The following is a 20,712-nucleotide window of genomic DNA, read 5'->3' as shown; positions in this document are numbered from 1 at the left end:
TTAGCTTTGTTGATGATGCTAAATTACTAGTGTGTGTTAGTTGTGCAGTCATGTGTGACTCTTTGTGACCCCATGGACCATAGCCCACCAGGATCCACTGTCCATGGATTCTCCAGGCAAGAATACTGGAGTGGGTTGCCATATCCTTCTCTAGTGAATCTTCCAGACCCAGGGATTGAACTCAGGTCTCCTGCTTTGCAGACAGATGCTTTACCATCTGAGCTCCTAGTGAAGCCCTTTACTAGAATAGTTGACTCCGAATCCCCCAAAGACCACTAGAATAGTCTACTGCTGAAGCAAAGTTTATTACACTAATTTAAAGGAAGGACACCACCTTGAGTGAATCTTAGTATTAACAGTATCTCAAGAAGGAGTATTCTGAGGAAAATATTTATATTAATAGGAGACTTGAATGCCCAGGCTTGAGTTCTAAAGGTTTTAATTGAGAGAAATAACCATTAATAGGAAAAATGGCAATAGTTTAGGATTGATTGGTAGACACAGTGATAAGAGAATTGCTTGATTCATAAGCTGTTTGTCTAAGTGAGCAACATATTGTCCAGAGAGGAGAAGTGTCTGCATAGACAAGCATGCTCTTTGTCTGTACGTGTTGGTTCACAGAAATTTCTTGGAGCAAAGTTGTTTATCAGCTTAAAGCCTTTTTTTTTTTTTTTACCTTAAAGCCTTATCTTCATAAACAAGTATCTCTTGGAATAGTTATTATGATACCAGTCACCTTAGTTTTCTGTGCTGATAGCTGAGTGGACTAAGGTCATCTCAGTTCTTACAACCATGTGTGACCTTGCTCTTTTAACACATTCTTCCACCAGACTCGCTTTTTTCCTTTATTTTTGCTAATCTGATATATGTATAAGTGCTGCCTAATTTTGATTTAAATTATATACATTTCTCTGATTTCCAAGAAGTTGAACACTTTTATATATGTCTATTGACCATTTCAGTTGTCTCAATGCTTTTAAGTATGTTTTCTAAGTGCTTGTTACAATCATTGCCTTTTATAAAAAATGTGTTGTCGATTTATTGATTCTTAGGAGATATTTATAATCTTGGCCATGAGCTTGTGGTCAGTTATGTTGTGTTGCAAACATTTTCTCCCAGATTTTGGCTTTTATTTCCTTTTTATTTATTTATTGATGAACAGTTCTTTGTTTCAGTATAATCTACTTTAGCAATCTCTTCCTTTAAATTTAGTGTCTATAGGGTCTTAAGAAATTATTCACTACCCTGAGAAAATATTCTTATACTACCTTAGAAACCTTTGTAATTTTTTCTTTAACTTTTAAACATTTAATATACTATAATCATGATGATGATAATGATTTTGATGATTTAGATAGTGTCACAATTTCTGTTCTCAATGTAATTTATTGAGAATTCCATCCTTTCCTAATGATATAAAATAAAACTCTGTCATACATCAGGTTTCGGTATTTGTATAGTTTTGTTTTTCAAATGTATTCTGTTTGTCCATCTGGTTACAAGCACAATACTGTTTTAGTTTTATGTCTTTAAATAAGACTTTGTCTTATATTTTGTATGCCGTACTTAATTCTTCTGTAAAATATCTTGACTATTCTCACCCTTGTTCTTCCATCCATGTATCACACATTTGTCCTCGCACAATGACAATCTACGTTGAGTGAGATAAGTCACTTCAGTCATGTCCGACTCTTTGCGACCTCATGGAATGTAGCCTGCCAGACTCCTCTGTCCATGGGATTCTCCAGGCAGGAATACTGGAGTGGGCTGCCATGCCCTGCTCCAGGGCATCTTCCAGACCCAGGGATCGAACCTACGTCTCTTATACCTCCTGCATTGGCAGGCAGGTTCTTTACCACTAGTGCTACCTGGTAAGCCTATATTAAAAAAAAAAAGATTAGCTTGTCATATTCTACAAGTGCTTTTCTTGGATATTTAAATTTTTCTGGAATTAAAAGCAATATATACTTGTCCAATAAATATTGGCTTGATTCAATACTATTGATCTCAGAAGATTATCATGTTACTAGCATCAAATATAGTAATGACAATAGCAAATAATTGAATATCCTTGTTTGAAAGATTTCTAGTGCTAAAATAAAAGTCATCCTTTAAGTAATTCATTTTGTAGAATTTATGCAACTCATAGATGTAATGATCAAGACTGCAACAGATGTGTAGCTGAAACTGGACTCAGTCAAGCTCCAATCCCATTCATTCTTTCAAAAATTCTGACTCAGCATTTATTTACATCCAGGGGAAAAATCCATAAGAAAATGTGTTTTCCCAGTGTTTTTCTGTATCATACTGTTTTTTATGCAAAAAGTAAAAAAAATGTACAGAAATCTTTATTAAAATTCATCATATGAATCTAATAAACCCAAAACATGCTAGTAGAGTTACAAAGGATACAACAGTAAGTAAAAGAGGAATGATTGCTCTCATACTGCTGAGAGCCTATGGGAGACAGAGATCTTAAAAATATATGTCTAAATGGCAACCCACTCCAGTATTCTTGCCTGGAGAATCCCATGGATGGAGAAGCCTGGTGGGCTAAGGTCCATGGGGTTGCAAAGAGTTGGACATGACTGAGTGACTTCACTTTAAATATACATTGGGCTGAGACTCACAGAAAGCATGGAGAATTATTACAATTAGAATGAAAGTAGGGCTGGAAAAATAATTTTTGAGTTTTTGACTTAAAGTATCTGGAAGAATTCCCTGGTATAATAGGGAGAAGAAGAAGAGTGAGGCAGAAGGAAGCCAGAGAGCAGAGTAATGGTGGGAATCAGACTGAAGGATGAGGGTCAGTTGATAGATAGGACCTTGTGATGCATCATATTGCTGGTAAGAGGAAGGGAGCTCCCAAGACAGTATGAACCATATTCTAAAACCAGTAGATTGGGGGTTTTCAAAATCAATACTCACATTGTTCAGAATAGAGAATGATGGGTGATTCTATTGATTTTCATTTGGCAGTAAGCAGCCCCAGACAGTGGAGCTGACTCCTCTGAGTAGTAATTGGATCAATGGTCTGACAATGATTAAGTGAAGAAAATAGGAGAAGAATGTGCAAAGAGAGGATCCACTCTAATGTAATGAATATTTGTTAAATTTGTAGAATGTTAAATTAGAAGTCTAGCTTAAAATTAATTTGCATGTAATTATAAATATAAATATGTTAGCTATGTAATTTTTTGGTTTTGCCTTTTAAACTTTGCTTTAGTTCACTTTATTTTTTTTTATGTTCCGAAACTTTAAAATGATGCTTATATCCCCAAGTGTCAAAATTGTATTAATGCATTTTAAAGATATTTTGAATATGTTGCTATATTTAAAAGTGATTTCATTTTGAAAGACTTCAGAACTAATATTTTTAAAATAACATGTTTCTAAGTACTCAAGATAATGTCATATGTAACACAATTACTAGTGTAAAGTAAAGTTTAAGGATAATATTCTTTTTCACAATTCATTCCATACACTGGAGTTAAGATCTTCTATTATTATACAAAATCGCAAATGTCTTATAAACACATAAAAATGAAATCCCCTACCATAATGATTTTCAGGAACTTCATTCCAGAGAAAAAGCAATAAAAATTCTGTTAGATTGAATGAGATAATATAAAATAAGGCCTTTTTGCACTTGCAGTGAAAGGACACTATAAATAGATGCTAATATTATTTTCTGTATCCTTGAACTGATTTTTTCAGAAGATAACTCAAAGTAATTTATAATTTTATCTATGAAAAGTTCTTATAGTGTAATAAACTTCTAATCCATAGCTATGGATTAATCTTATATGAAATAATTTGGTTTCCTATGTTTCTAATAATATTTGATTGTACCCTCTTATTAAATTTTTTCTCTGAAGAAGGTCAAAATATAGTGGTACACATAAACACGCACACATCCATGTAAAATGAAAACATGTTCCTCCACTTAGTCTCTTTAAAAAGCTGTAATTATGACATTACTTATATCTTTATATTATACAACAGTTAAAATGAACAGTATTTAGTTCTATAAAATGTTCATCACAAATCTTCAAAATTTATGTTAATATATTTTGTTTTTAAAGGCAATTGGCACTTAAATTTGAGTAGAAATTTAACATAGTCAAAATATGTTATTTTGAATATGAATATGAATTTTACATACCATTTATTAAAAATTCAAAAGGGCAGACTCACAAACATTATTAAATGTGATATAGTGTGTGTGCACCTTGAAAATTGTTTCTATAAGTCTGACATGTATAATAAAAGGGAAAGGGGATACTTTTCTTTGGTATCATTTAAGCTCTCAAAAAGAAACACTATGCAGAAATACAGTGACATTGGTTGTTGTTATTCAGTCAATAAATCATTTCTGACTTTTAGCAACCACATGGACTGCAACACACCAGGCCCCTCTGTCCTCCACTATCTTTTGGAGTTTGCTCAAATTCTTGTCCACTGAGTCAGTAATGCTATTTACCCATCTCATCCTCTGCAGTCCCCTTCTACTTTCACCTTTGGTCTTTCCCAGAATCAGGATATTTTCCAGTCAGCCAGCTCTTCTCATCAGGTGGCCAATGTGTTGCAGATTCAGCTTCTGCATCAGTCCTTCCAATGAATATTCAGGATTGATTTCCTTTAGGATTTATCCCTTTGATCTCCTTGCAGTCCAAGCAACTCTGAAGAGTTTTCTCTAGCACCATAATTTGAAAGTATTAATTATTCAGTGCCCAGCCTTCTTTATGGTCCAACTCTCATATCTGTATATGACAACTGAAAAATCCATAGCTTTAACTAGGTAGACCTTTGTTCGCAAAGTGGTATCTTTGCTTTTTAGTACACTTTCTGGGTTTGTCATAGCTTTCCTTCCAAGGAACAAGGGTCCTTTAATTTCATGGCTACAGTCACAAGAAAATAAAATCTGTCAGTTAAGAGTTCCTTGCTCAATATGGATGTCTTTAATTTTTTTCTGTGGGCTTCCCTGGTGAGTTAGATGGTAAGGGCTGTAACAACTATATGCATATTATTTTCCCACTGTTTTGTCTTGGAGACACTTAAATTCACTTTAAATCTCTGATTACCGAATTTCATGTTGCAGTTTTCAAAAAAAAAATTACCTTACAAAGAGGACTGGAGAGTATAACCATGTTTGTGACAATTAAGATCTGATAGGCAAACTTCGGTTGCTGTATTTACTACTTAGGCTTCAGAAAGAGGCACAATTCACTGAGAAGCACTCTGATTCCACGTAATGTTTGTGAAGGGCTGGAGAAGGAAATGGCAGCCCACTCCAGTACTCTTGCCTGGAGAATTCCATGGACAGAGCAGCCTGGGGGGCTATAGTCCCTGGGATAGCAAAGAGTTGGACACGACTGTGTAACTAACTTTCAGCTTAACTTGCACCTGGAGCTCTGTATAAACGTAAGAAGTGTCTGGGTGATATGGGCCTTCGCAGCACTTAGATCACCATCCAGGAGACGTCTCTGACAGTTACTATGGCATCATGGCAAAAAGTAAGTCTCTAGGCAGCGGCTGTCATTTCCTGCACTTGGTAGGGCTGTGTATTTTATTGTCTACGGATCTCCCTTAGAGCGATCATAGACAAAGCAATTACTTTTATAATGTTGATCTGGTCTAGCTCCGGTGTACCCCCAGCAGAGCTCTGTAATAACATTCACCACAAAGTGGTGAACCCTAAAGTCATGTTTTGTCTTTCTGTTCTGTCTCATAGGGAGTTGTCATATCCCAATTCACATGACTAGAGGTGTAGCATATTTGCTTTAGGTACTTTTCTGAGAGCACAATTAAAGCATGGAGGGAGTGGGCGAGGAGGAATAATTACTAACATTTATCGTAGGCTCTGGTTTTTCTTCATTCCACAGTCATTGTATTATCACTAGAAAATTGTCATAGTTTCTCTTGTTTTCCTTTTTGCTCTTGATTTTCTCATCTGTGAAAAATAAGTAAAGAATACATATATAGTAGAATCTTTAGGGAGGATCTAGTACATGAAAAATTAGGTAATACATGTAAAAGTTCATGGTATGAGTGAGCCCAACTTAAAATCTCGATATTATTTATATTTAAAATAAATAGCTGAAGGAGTTTGGAACCATAGTACTCTTTTTGACAACAATTCAAATGAGGAATTCTAAAGTTCAGATAATTTTCTTTTCCTCACTTTCTTCCATACATTAGTCATTATGAATTATAAAGAATACTTTACTTTTGAAGATATGCCAATGTCACATACATTTTAAACTTTTATATTTTGCTGGCAAATGCTTTCAAGCAAAAATAGTCACATCAACTGACTCTTAATTCTACTCTTGGACATCTAGTCCAATCCACATGTACTCCAGAGAACTTTCCTTAGATCCAAACACTCTATTTCAAACCATCATTGCTAAGTCATTGTATCTCATGAAAGCACTGCAACTTAAAGTATTCTTTTTAATTTTCTTTATAAACTCCAACTCAAAAATAATGAGGTTAAGCTTTATTTTCCTAATAATAAGGATCAAATGCTTTGCCTAGGGTTACTTGTCTTCTGTCTTCATATCTTTACTTGTCCCTTTTGGAAACTAGTTACAAGCATTTAATTCAGGAATAAAAAAATTAAATGTTTTTAATGCTAGTGAATACATCTGTCATGCCAAAGTAAGTTGCTGTTGGCTACAGAGCTAATTCTTTTGGCAGAAGTTTGATTCTTATTGTTTGCATATAATTAGTGAGTTGGATGCCTGTGAAAACAAGATAATTTCTAAAAAAAAAAAAAAAAACTACAGATGGACCACAACTGAGGATATAGCATCAGCAATTTATTTTATAATCTTTTAACTCACTGTATTCTGTTCTCCAACCTCGATACCATCATCTCTTCAATTCAAAGACTGTCTGCAATTATTTATACTTAAGACAGCTCTGTGAAAGAAATATAACAAAGGAAACACATGATATAGTCCAGTACTCATGTTTCTGAAGACTATCCAGACTCCAGATCTCACTGGTTGTTTCAGAGGCCTTCAGTGAAGGATTCTTCCCTGGAGTTCAGATACCTGCCTAGCTCTCAGCTATCCCTTTAGTGGCCATGAATAAATGGTTGGTATATGCATTAGTTTCCCAAGCTGCAAAAACACAACACCAAAGACTGGGTGGCTTAAATAACATACTTGCCCACAGCTTTGGTGGCTTGGAAGAAGATCAAGGGGCCAGCATGAACTTTCTTCCTTGGTTTGGGTTTCCCCATCTCACTGTGATCTTATAGGGCCTTTCCTCAGTACATGCCTGTTGAGAAAGAAAGGCAGTGAGTCTCTTTCTCCTTTTTAAATTATAGTTGGTAAAACATTATATTCATTTCAGATGTACAATATAATGATTCGATATTTGTTATTTGATACTTAATATTTTATGTTTTAATGTTGTTAAATGATTACCACAGTAAGTTCAGTTAGCATCAATTACCATATATAGTTTTTTTTCTCCAAGATCCATTCTCCTAGCTACTTTCAAATATACAGTATAATGTTGCTAACTATAAGTTACCATGCTTTACATTACATTCCCATGATTTATTCACTTTTTAACTAGAAATGAGTACCTTGTGACTTCCTTCACCCATTTTGTCACCCTAGCCACAGCCTCAAGCTTCTTCCAATCTGTTCCCTCTATCCATGGACTCATTTTGTGTGTATATATTTTGTTTGTTTGTTTGTTTTTTAGATTCTGCATATAAGTGAGATCATATGATATTTATTGTTCTTTTCTGACTTATTTAATTTAGCATGATGCCCTCGAATTTCATTTATGCTGTCACAAATGACAAGATTTCATTCTCTTTTGTGGTCAAATAATTTTCCACAATGTATGTATCACATCTTCTTTATCTATTCATCCATTGATGGATATTTAGATTGTTTCTGTGTTTGGCTACTGTAAATAATGCTGCCAGGAATGTGTGGGTGCATGCATCTTTTCAGATCAGTGGGTTATTTCCCTTTAGATAATTACCTGGAAGTAGGATTGCTGAATCATCAGGTAGTTCTAATTTAATTTTTTGAGGAGCCTCCATACTGTTTTCCATAGTAGCTGCACTAATGTATAGTCTTACCAGAAGTCCACAAGGGTTTTCTTTTATCCACATCCTCACCGACACTTTTTAAAAAAAACTTTTTATAGTGTACTAAAGTATAGCTAATTAGGCTTCCCTGGTGGCTCAGACAGTAAATAATCTGTGTGCAATGCGGCAGACCTGGGTTTGATCCCTGGGTTGGGAAGAACCCACAAAGGAGGGTATGGCAACCCCCTTCAGTATTCTTGCCTGGAGAATCCCCATGGGCAAAGAAGCCCGGCAGGCTTCAGTCCATGCCATTGCAAAGAGTTAGACACAACTGAGCGACTGAGCACACACATAGTCAATTAACTGTTGTGATAGTTTCAGGTGGACAGCCAAGGGACTCAGTCTTCTGTATACATATGTCCACTCTCCCCCAAACTCCCCTCTCATCCACGTTACCACATAACAAGGGGCAGAGTTCTATGTGCTCTATAGGATGTCACTGGTTATCAATTTTAAATATAGCAGTGTGTACATGTCCATTCCAAACTCTCTAACTATCCATAAATTCTAAAGAGTCTGTCTCAGGTTTCTAAATAAGTTAATTTGTCTCATTTATATTTTTAGATTCCACATATAAGGGATGTCATACAATACTTCTCTTTCTCTGACTTGCTTTACTCAGTATGACAATTCTAGGTCCATCTATGTTGCTGCAAATGTCATTATTTCCTTCTTTTGATGATTGAATAATATTCCATTGCATACCACATCTTCTTTATCTCTTCTTCTGTGGATGGCCATCTAGGTTGCTTCCATGTCTTGGCTATTTTAAACATTGCTGCAATTAATTTTGGGGCACATGTATCCTTTCAGATCATGTTTTTTTCCAGATATATGCCCAGAAATGGAATTGCAGGGTCATACATTAGTTCTGTTTTTATTTTTTAAGGAACCTTCATACTATTCTCCATAGTGGTTGTCAGTTCAGTTCAGTTGCTCAGTCATGCCCAACTCTTTGCAACCCCATGGACTGCAGCACGCCAGGCTTCCCTGTCCATCACCAATTCTGGGGCTTGCGCAAACTCATGTCTATTGACTCAGTGATGCCATTCAACCATCTCATCCTTTGTAATCCCCTTTTCCTCCTGCCTTCCATCTTTCCCAGCATCAGGGTCTTTTCCAATGAGTCAGTTCTTTGCATCATGTGACCGAAGCATTGGAGTTTCAACCTCAGCATCAGTCCTTCCAATGAATATTCAGGACTGATTTCCTTTAGGATTAACTAATTTGATCTTTTTGCAGTCCAAGGGACTCTCGAGTCTGTCTAACACCACGTTCAAAAGCATAGTGATTGTATCAATTTATATTCTCACTGATAGAGTAGGAAGGCTCCCTTCTCTCCACACCTTCTTCAGCATTTATTGTTTATGGAGTTTTTGATGATAGCCATTTTGGCTGGTGGGAGGTGATATATCTTATCATAGCTTTAGTTTGCATTTCTCTTGCTATTTTTTGTCTTTTTGATAATAGCCACTCTAATAGATGTGATGTGACAATCTAATTGTGGTTTTTTATTTGCATTTCCCTTGTGATTGGTGTTATTAAGCACATTTTCATGCACCCATTGGCCATGTATATATTTTCTTTGAAAGTTTTTGGATTTTTTGTTATTGAGTTGTATGAGTACTTTATATATTTTGGATATTATCCCTTTATCAAAAAATGGCTTTAAAATATTTTCTCTCATTCAGTAGGTTGTGTTTTCATTTTCTTGGTGGTTTGGTATCTTTTCTTAGGACACTAATCCCATCTAATCAGGACTGCAAGCTTATGACCTCATTTAACCTAATTAATTCCTTACAAGCCCTATCTCCAAATATAGATGCACCATGGGTTAAGGTTTTAATGTATAAGTTTGGGGGAACAAATCATTTAGTCCATAATAGTATGTGTGTCACTTAAATTTTAGATACTCAAAGGAAATCTACTGCTAATTTTAGCACACAACTTTAAAATATTTAATTATGGACAAAATAATTAAAGTCCTCTCAATGCACAATAGTATAGCTATTTTGGAAGGCAGTTTGGTAGTTTCTTGACAAATTACACACAAACTTACCTTATGACATAATAATTTCACTATTAGGGATATACTCCTCTAAATGAAAACTGTGTTCACAGAAAGATATGCGCATGAATGTTCATAGCAGCATTATTTAGAATAACCTGACACTATGAACAATCTAGATCTGGCAAGCAGATAAATAAAATGTGGTATATCCATGCAAGTAAGCAGTATTCAGTATAAAAACTGTGAAATACTAGTATATGACTTCAACATGGATGAACCTCAAAAACATTATGCTAAATGAGAGAAACCAGATACCAAAGACTACATATTGTGTGATTTTATTTATATGAAGTGTTTAGATGAAACACATTTATAGAGAAAGAGAGCAGAGTTTTCCTGTGGCTGGGGTGGGATTGGGACTGATTACCAGTGAGACTCCAGGGGACTATGGGAAGAGGGGACATGTTGGAAATATTCTAAAATTGAATTGTGGAGATGGATGTATAACTCTATACATTTAGTGTCCCTCTATCATTTCAGTAGTATCAAGTCAAATTCTTGCCAGTTTTCAGTAAGATTTAATCCTATTATCCCCTTGAAATGATCTTTGATTTCTGGAACTCATTTATCTGTTGTCTCTAACCCTTCTGCTTTCAGGGAAGAATTCTCTGTAAATATTATTTTACCCTCAGTTCAGTTCAGTCGCTCAGTCATGTCCAACTTTTGTGACCCCATGAATCACAGCATGCCAGGCCTCCCTGTCCATCACCAACTCCCGGAGTTTACTCAACCTCACATCCATTGAGTCGGTGATGACATTCAACCATCTCATCCTCTGTCATCACCTTCTCCTCCGACCCTCAATCTTTTCCAGCATCAGGGTATTTTCAAATGAGTCAGTTCTTCAGGTGGCCAAAGTATCGGAGTTTCAGTTTCAGCATCAGTCCTTCTAATGACTATCCAGGACTGATCTCCTTTAGGATGGACTGGTTGGATCTCCTTGCAGTCCAAGGGACTCTCAAGAGTCTTCTCCAACACCACAGTTCAAAAGCATCAGTTCTCTGGTGCTCAGCTTTCTTCACAGTCCAACTGTTACATCCATACATGACCACTGAAAAAACCATAGCCTTGACTAGACAGACCTTTGTTGGCAAAGTAATGTCTCTGCTTTATAATATGCTATCTAGGTTAGTCATAATTTTACCCTAGAGGACTTATATTTCTTAGTTTTTCTCTGTGTGAAGCCTTTATCTCTTCTCTTTTCAAAGAAAAGAGATCTAGATCACCTGACATACACACTCATTTCATTTGTGAGAGAGTGGGTGTTGCATCATGGTATAGATGAAAATGCCTGAACTATTGGAAAAATGAATCCTCTATTCGAAAAAAAAAAAGAGGGTGTTAGTTGCTCAGTCATGTCCTGTATTCAAATCCTAGCTCATTTTCAGGCTAGCTGAGTGATGCTGTCTAGGTTACCTAATTTTTCTGAATTTATCTCCTCATCTCTAAAATATGGATGACTTCAACCACATTGTTGAGAATAAGTTTCCAAAGTAGTGATAGAAGTTTTACAATGTTTGTAGCATTGTAGCTTTATTTATATAGTCTTTTAGTATTAAATATGTTCTCTTCTTTCATTCCTGGAAAATAGTTCTTTAACATATTGTTTAATTCATACATGTAAATAATTTAAAATTGCACTGACTTTAGTTAAATATAATTTTCTTCCATAATTGAAGATAATTATTGAATCAGTGACTAAGCATAATGACAAAACCAACAACAAAAGTGTTGTTTTGAATATAATGAGCACATCAAAGTAAGTTTCAAGGGCAATATAAGAAGGCAGCACATGTCAACTATTTGTTATATGATTTAAGTCTTTTTATTCAATGTTATGAACTTGAACAAACTTATAGAACTTAATGATTAAATGATAGAATCTGCCAGCATGAACCTTTGTGGGAAGTGACTGGTTGGTTTCACTCTAATTCATTTTAGAGAGGGTCTTATCACAGCTAAGCCGGAGGGAAAAAAAAGAGTTTAGAGGATTCCTATTATTTAAAGATAGGACAGCAGCAGTCACTTGGGATTTATAGGAACAGTATAACAGAAACAGGGGTTCACATATTGTTAAGGATTTATATAAATCCTTTACCACAACCCACTAGATTTTTAAGGTATAAATATGTTTTTAACTCTTCAATAATGGAAACTCACCTTGCCATAATGCATATATTTGAAATGTTTCCAATCCATTTCTTACCATCCAGTTATAGCTCTCTGATAGTTTCAGGTTCTTTTTTTTTTTTTTATCACAGTCTTTCCTTTATATTAAATATTAGTATGAGTCCTTCAGCAAGTTAATAGTCAAATGACTGTACAACCAACACACACAATTAATTTTCTATTCAATAGATTTTTTTTTAATGTGTTGTACAAAGCAAAGCAAACAAACAAAACCCAGAAAGAAGCTTGCTCTTGAGAAGCAAAACATTTTTTCTGGGTTTGATTGCCATGTTTGCTCATGACATGAAAGCTTTATGGCTCATGGACAAAAACAATGAGATGGACATCATATCTCAAATTTCAATGTGGTGCCAGCCTGTTTGTCTTTTTTTCATTTAATAATTGAATAGCTCACTAAGATGAAAATAATCATACAAAATGCCTAAGAGCATTTTGAAAGAGTTAGTTAATTTCAATGAGTTTCCACTCTCATGAACTGTAAAGCCTAGGTGATCTAATATCACTGTTTCAGACATCAACATGGCCTGTCATTGATATGGGGTGACAATGAAGCAAAAATGCCATGCAAGTATTGATGAAATAGTTAAGATATTCTTTATTTTGTGTATGAGGTTAAACTGAGGAGGATTTTTAAATTGGTTGGCAGCAACTCCCTCCCCTCTCTCCACCCCAGCAGAGAGCATATGAGAGCTTTGGATTTCACAAATGAAATTAGCTGTTAAAATGTAACACAATAATAATATATCATTGCTCACATTTTTTCATCTTTGAAAAGGAAAAAAAAAATCACCTCTAGACTATGACTTTATATGTGATTGTAAGGATGTGATGCATATGAGATATATATATATGTGTGTGTGTGTGTGTATAATATATATGATTTTTATGGTATTGTACACTTAAAAATGTGAATTTTTTATTCCTGGAATACTTGTCAGCAATAAATATGGGAAAAATATTTTTACCACAAACTTTTAGAGTTGTAAGCTTAGCTCAAGTGGACACAGAGAATTACAGTCTAGTATCAAGATGCCTAATCATTAGTATCAAAACTGGCGAGGAAGCTCATAGTCAAACTCATGCCATTCTTGCTATTGGGAAACAGAAGAAAGAAAAAACAAAATGTCACTTTATTGGAAAAAAGACCATTATTTTAATATGTGATGCTGCTTTCCAGTATTTTATTGGGTTATACATATTGATAAATATATATAGTAGTACAGTACATATTATATATAGTATAGTATTTATTATTCTATACTATCATTATAGCTATGTATATGCACTAATATCTTTGTTTCCTAGAATTAGTTAGACAGTGCAAAATCATTATAATGTTATGTGTGTTTCTTCCTAGATAGTGAGAAACATATACTGTTGTAATCTTGGGTTTTATGCTATGTTCTTTGTGTGTGCTGAGAAAAATCTGTTTTTGAAAATCATTTTTAGAGATCAATGAAACATGAGCAAGGGAGATTTCCTCTTACCCAAAAGTATATAGCGGTATTTCAGAGTTCAGTATTATGAAACAAACGGCACTTCAGTGGTACATAAAAAAAAAAAAACAAAAAAAAAGTCATTTTAAAGTACCTTAAAGTGTCAGATCATATTAACATATTGCTTTAGACTATCGTTATTTTCCTATTTTCTCTTTTTGAGGTTTGGCTAATGACTTCTAGAGATGTTTAAATTTATAGCTGGTTAATGTCTTGCTACTGATGTTCTATGTCCATTGAAAGGGGCTTTAGAAATTGTCCATTCCAACTACCTAATTTACCTATGTGCGTGAGTGCTATGTCGCTTCAGTTGTGTCCAACCCTGCAACCCTGGGGACTGTAGCCCGCCAGGCTCCTCTGTCCATAGGATTCTCCTGGCAGGAATACTGGAGTGGGTTGCTATGACCTTCTCCAGGGGATCTTTTAGACCCAGGGATCAAACCTGTGTCTCTTAGTCTCCTGCATTGACGGGGGGCTGAAATACAGGGTTTGAAAATGGCTCATCTGGCTAACGTTGCAAGGCTAGTTAATTCTCCATCTGAGTTTGAACTTCCAAAGCACTGACTTTGACTCTGGCATACTATTAATTGTGCTGTATACCATGCCTTCTCAACCAAAAAAATATCACATAAGGGTGTTTTCTTTAGGGGTAATAGCCATTTGAGAGTTTGACTACCATCTGTTTTGTTTCCTGCCAAAATTAGTTGCTAGTGATAATCTAATAATTAATTAGAATAATCCAAAATTAGATTATGCCATTCTCTGATGTCCTTCCAAAATCAGACACTGGCATAATTTCTCTATTTAAAGGTATATGGGTAGAAGTTCAAAGATATCTACCTCAGAACGCCAGCATTTCCCCCCAACCGACGGAATTCAAGTCCCCTTTTATTTCGTCATTCTAACTTGCCTAAGATTTCCAAAACACTGTGTCTCGTTAAAGGACACTGTATTTATGAACATGGGGCTTGCCAGGTGGCTCATTGATAGAGAATCTGCCTGCCAATGCAGGAGATACAAGAGGCGCTAGTTCGATCCCTGGGTAGGGAAGATTCCCTAGAGAAGAAAATGGCAACCCACTCCAGTACTTGCCTGGGAAATCTCAAGGACAGAAGAGCCTGATGAGCTACAGTCCATAGTGTTGCAAAAGAGTCTGACAAGACTTAGTTACTGAACAACAACATTTTATGAACATGCTATTTGCATAGTTATTTAAGTGGATAAATAATAGTGGAATCTTAACAAACTATTTGATATTTAACCACTGTAGATTATGAACTAAAGTCAACTGTAGGTCTTCAAATATGAGACGGATGTCAGAGAAATGTATAAATAGCATTCCATTTTTGGTAAATCATAGAATTTTTATTTTACCATGTTTTTTTAATAATATTTGCCTAGTTTTCAGAATGAAGGTATTAAAATGAATTATCAGGATTTCCTCTAAACAGAGTAATGTTTCCTAAGTTGATACTGATTGAGCTTTGGATGAAGGGAGAAAGTGATGTCAGAAAGGAATATTCATTTACTTATTGTAATTAGCACTTTAGAATTTTTTTCTTTAATGGTGTTGCCAGGTTCAAATCTCTGCCAGGGAATTCAATAAGTATTAAGGAGGAAAACAATCATAATTTTAAAAAATATGTATATTTTTATTTGAAAGAGACATATGATTTGTATATTTATATATTATATATATATATATATATAATTTTTCTCTTATTACTCAAGGATAAAATTTGTGATTCTTTGGAGGTAAGTGATTAATCATAAACATTTCAGGATTCTGGATTTTAAAATTACTCTCTGCAGTTGGACTGCTCAACTGAATGAAGCTAACCTTTTGTCATGTCATGATAACCTCAAAGATGTTTTTCATATATGCATTCCATACTTGCTGCTGTTGCTATAGATTATATAATCCAAATGCATGAGTTGCTGTGGGTTATGTGACTTAATGAGAGGACCCTTAATGCATCTCTTCAGATTTTCATAGGACTTCCGAAAATGCAGCTAATTACTCTAAAGGAAAAAAAAAAAAAATATATATATATATATATATATATATATTGATTTGAGGGGAAACACTCTGATAAGCTTACTTACTAGTCCTTAAGAATGATATATAACTTTTTAGATTGAAACTCTGGTACTTCCTTATCTTGCTTTCTTCTGTTCAAGTAGGGATTGTGGTTAGTTGGTACTGAGAAAAACTAAAGAGTGTTAGAGATGAATAGGTAAAATATGCAACAGTATAGTAGCTGAGTATGATAGTTTTGCTTTTTCTTCGCAAAACAGGGAGCAATAATCAGAAGTTTTCTAAACTCAGCAATGTTTCTTATGATTTTATAATTTGTTTAGATATATATAATTTCCAGTATGCAAAAATAGAATACAGACCTTAGAAAATGTATGAATGTTTGATTTTGAAAATTCATTGTAATTTGAATTAAACATATTATTATTTTTTTAAAGTAGAGTTGCATTCCTGACTTCTTTTAACTTCAAAATTTCCAAAACGATATTTCCAAGAATATCTTACAATAATTATTTTTCAAAGGGATTATCATTTTCCTTATTCTGTTTAAGGGCTTCTCTGGTGGCTCAATGATAAAGAATCCACCTGCCAATGCAGGAGATCAGGTTCAATCTCTGGGTCAGTTTCCTGGAGGAGTAAATGGCAAACTATTCCAGTATTCTTGTCTGGAGAATCCCATGGACAGAGGAACTTGGTGGGCTACGGTCCATAGGGTCACAAAGAGTTTGACATGTCTGAGCATGCAGGCATGTTCTTTAAACAGATTCTATTCCTTCACACCCAATACACACACACACACACACACACACACACACACACACACACACACTTTATTTGCTATAGTCTAGATTTACAAAACTAAGGCTGAAGAGTGTGGATGATAATGCTCTGGATGCAGTTTGATTTTTAATCCTAGGTCCACTATTAAGTAATTGTGCCACTTTGAGAAATTTAGTTAAACTCTCAAATTCCTTGTTCCTTTATCTGTAAGTTGATGATAATAATATCTAACAACTATGGTTGTTTTGAAGATCATATGCCTCACACATAATAATAAATATTGGTTTATAGCTTCCCAGGTGGCACTAGTGGTAAAGAACTTGCCTGCCAGTGTAGGAGACATAAGAGATGCTGTTTCAATCCCTGGGTCGGGAAGATCCCCTGGAGAAGGGCATGGCAACCCACTACAGTATTCTTACCTGAAGAATCCCATGAACAGAGGAGTGTGGCTGGGTACAGTCGATAGGGCTGCCAAGAGTTGAACATGACTAAAGTGACTTAGCATCCATGCACGTATATTTACTTATAGAGACTTTAATATTTTTATTTCCCCAAAGTTTGACCATGAAAAGAAAAGCCAATGGGAAAATTAATATTTCTCAGTGAGTATGTGACTTTTCTTTATGGGTTATCAGATCATAATAGCACTTTAAGAAAAATTCATTGTTTTGTTTAGATTTTTAAAACCAGACCATCTTATCCCTTACACATGGTACAAGTATACTTAATAAAGTATTAATTCTTGGTTATTAGCAACAGTTAATCTATTTCACACTTTCTCAAATTTCTCTGATTTCCCATTGCTTATTTTTGTAGCTATTGGAATGTTGGATCACTGTAGAGAAAATTGTATAGAAATCAGTAGATCTCACTGATAAGTTCAATATGTTGTAAGTAATACAATAGCAGACCTTCAACTGTGTACAATTAAATTGATTAAATTCAGTCTTCAATTTATTCAGTTAATAAAGTCTTGCTTAGAAGCTTAAGACACTTAAAAATAGAAGAATTCATTATAAACTTTTAAAAAAATTTAGTTGTTTTTTGACTCTGCTGAATCTTCATTGCTGTTCAGGCTTTTCTCTAGTTCCAGTGCACAGCTTCTCATTTCAGTGGTTTCTCTTGTTGTGGCTCATGGGCTCTAGGGTGCACAAGCTTCAAGAGTTGTAAAACATGGGCTCATTCGTTGTGCCTTCTGGGCTCCAGAGCACAGTCTTAATAGTTGTGGTTCACAGGCTTAGTGGCTCTGTGGCGTGTACGATCTTCCCAAGTCAGGGATCCAACCCATGTCTCCTGCATTAGCACATGGATTCCTTGCAACTGAGCTACCAGGGAAGTCTGAATTCATTATTTTATAAAACTTAGTTTGATCTTGACATTACTGTATCCCACTCAAATATCTAACCAATAGGAGCTAGATTTCTATATTTAGCTTGTGGGTTCCTTGTCTTTTAATTTTCTGTAAGTCAACATGTTTCCAAGGAAACTAAATTCACTTTCCAGCTGGGTACTGCCGAACACAAATTAGGACTATGAGTAGGGTCTACCTGGATCAAGACAACATACAAAATTAATCTTGTAGTGACTAAAAATATTATCATGATACTATATGAGACCTTCTGAAAATCTTCCAAAAGGTTTTGTGTCTTCATTTTGGAGTTATTTGCATAACAGGAACAGTTATATTATTCTTAATTATCACCAAGACAAATAATGCCAAATAATATCATAGTTTTCTATAACATTTGTGATATAAGAAATTTGCATAATTATCAGAACAAAACAGAATTTTTAATATTATCTATCTAAATGATAGGAGCACAGATTATCAAGCATGGTAATAGGCATACATATCTTCTGCTACTTTTTGAGTAATGTTAGAATCAGGAATTTCTTTTAAATTTTAGGGAATACAATGGTATCAGTTAGGAGTTAGTGTGCTAAAACACAAAATTATTGGGAATCATCTGGCTTCTTCATGAAATTTGCTTTTTTCTTTGATATAGATAAATTTTGTGTATGGCATGTCTGATATTCTGTATCTTGAATCCAAGATTAATTCATGCTTTCATCAAGCATGAACTATTTTATACAAAGCAAGCTTCATTAAGAAGACCCTTTTTTAAAATCTTATACATTAATCCTCAGTGCCTGGGGCAGTGCCTTACTCCTAATGCATAGATGATACATCTGCTGAAAGGATTCTGAATAAAATATTAGTTATTTCTAAAGATCTCATTAATAGGGCTAATGAATCAATGATTTTTCTTTGTATTAAACACAAAACAATAAAACAGTTTTTAGTTTGAACGAATGGCTAAGTTTATTGAATTAAAATTATAAATCTCTTACCTGCTCCTTCCCACTAAAAACACCCTAAATTATTGTCATGTTCATTTTCATTTGTATTAAGTAAAACTAAATTTGGATGGAGATGAAAAAGTAGAATTACTTACACTTGACTAAGTGGTTTGAATTTTTTCCCCTATCAAAACCTAGCAAAGGTTCTACCTCATTATATTTCTAGTTTAAGGTGATGGTTCTTTTACTAATTTCCTATGACATAGTGAATTTCTCCCCCTTCGTTCTGATGGTCCCTTAACTTGTATTTTCATCACCTGGGTAATGCAACTGACAAGTGTGTATATGAACACTGACACATCTCATCGATATATATTGTAGTCAAGGAGAGTAATTTGCCCAAAGATCATAGCCTGCCCAGCAATTTATCTCACACCTGCCCAGACAGACACAACAGTCTAGCTCATCCATCAAAGTTCATGATATAAACTCAGTGGAATTTGAAACTTACAATAAGAAAGTGAAAAGGGTGTAATCAAGATTACAGGCAAGGCGTCATAGAGCATACAGGTCCATATTTTAAATCAACTATTTGTCAACACTCATGTTAATTTGAAAGTATATATCCTTTTGAATACATATATATTTCATGAATTCAAACTAACTTTTTATGGATTTAAATTATAATTTCCCATCATAAAAATGTAAATTTATAGAAATTCTTAAAAATCTTGGAAATCTTTTAAGTTAGAATTATAAACTAGGGTTAAGTCTTAAATGCCCAGAAACACAGATTACAAATAGGATATTTGTTCCTATGTTTCACATTTTCAGTCTCAGAAAATTCAAATGCTAGAATAAATTCTGACATTAGTCAATCAATCCTAACACAATAAACATAATCCTTTCCAATTCATTATGGTGGTATCTTAACATTTTTTTTAATGTTTTAACGTATCATTTTCACAATCTTGTTCACCAGAATGAGCATTTGACATGGATACATTTGGTGGTATCCCCGCTTTACAGATGAGAACACTGAAATTTAGAAATGTTAAGAACTTTGTTCAAAATCATAAAACTGGCTACTACAAGTACTAAGAACAGCATCCAGATCATGTGAAACCAGAACTTTTTCCCCCCACAATTCAAAACTGCCTTTTCCTGTATTTATGTGTTTCAGAAAGAATTGGAATGACACTTGGAGGCCATCTGGTCTAAGCTACCTGATTTTATAGATTGAAAAATCAAAATGAAGTTCAGAGTGAGGGGATAGAACTAAGATGAGGACTCAGGTTCCTACATAGAAACCTGAGTACCATATGTTCAAGGTACTGTTTCTGGAAAATTCTCCTCAGGTATTTGATATGGTTATTGGTCGTGTTTAGAGCATGTGAGTTTATTGTCTCTATTTCAGTGCTTATAACATAGAGGCGACATTTTCTGAACAAACAGTTCTAACCAGGAGATGAGAGGTGGTTCTTTCAAGTGCCAGGCACTTGTGCCTGTGCACATCCAGGCACCAATCTAGCAAGAAAACCTGGTTTGACATTTAAATGAAAGGCATCATTTTTATGTACCATGTACCATCAGTCAGTCATTCAGTCGTGTCTGGCTCTTTGTGACCCTGTGGACTGTAGCACGGCAGGCTTCCCTGTCCATCACTAACTCCTGGAGCTTGCTCAAACTCATGTCCATTGAGTTGGTGATGCCA

At 34.8% G+C, this 20,712-nt stretch overlaps 1 protein-coding gene across 8 annotated transcripts in view; it reads left to right on the top strand.

The window, feature by feature from the left end:
• NAALADL2 (N-acetylated alpha-linked acidic dipeptidase like 2) overlaps positions 1 to 20,712 on the top strand; it is a 1,484,447-nt gene that overhangs the window by 1,273,031 nt on the left and 190,704 nt on the right. The window lies entirely within an intron of this gene.

This window comes from Cervus canadensis, chromosome 7 (assembly GCF_019320065.1).
Source record: "Cervus canadensis isolate Bull #8, Minnesota chromosome 7, ASM1932006v1, whole genome shotgun sequence".
NCBI classification, from domain to species: Eukaryota; Metazoa; Chordata; class Mammalia; order Artiodactyla; family Cervidae; genus Cervus; species Cervus canadensis.
The sequence above is the reverse complement of the archived record's forward strand: the minus strand, read 5'-3'. Positions and strand labels throughout refer to the sequence as shown.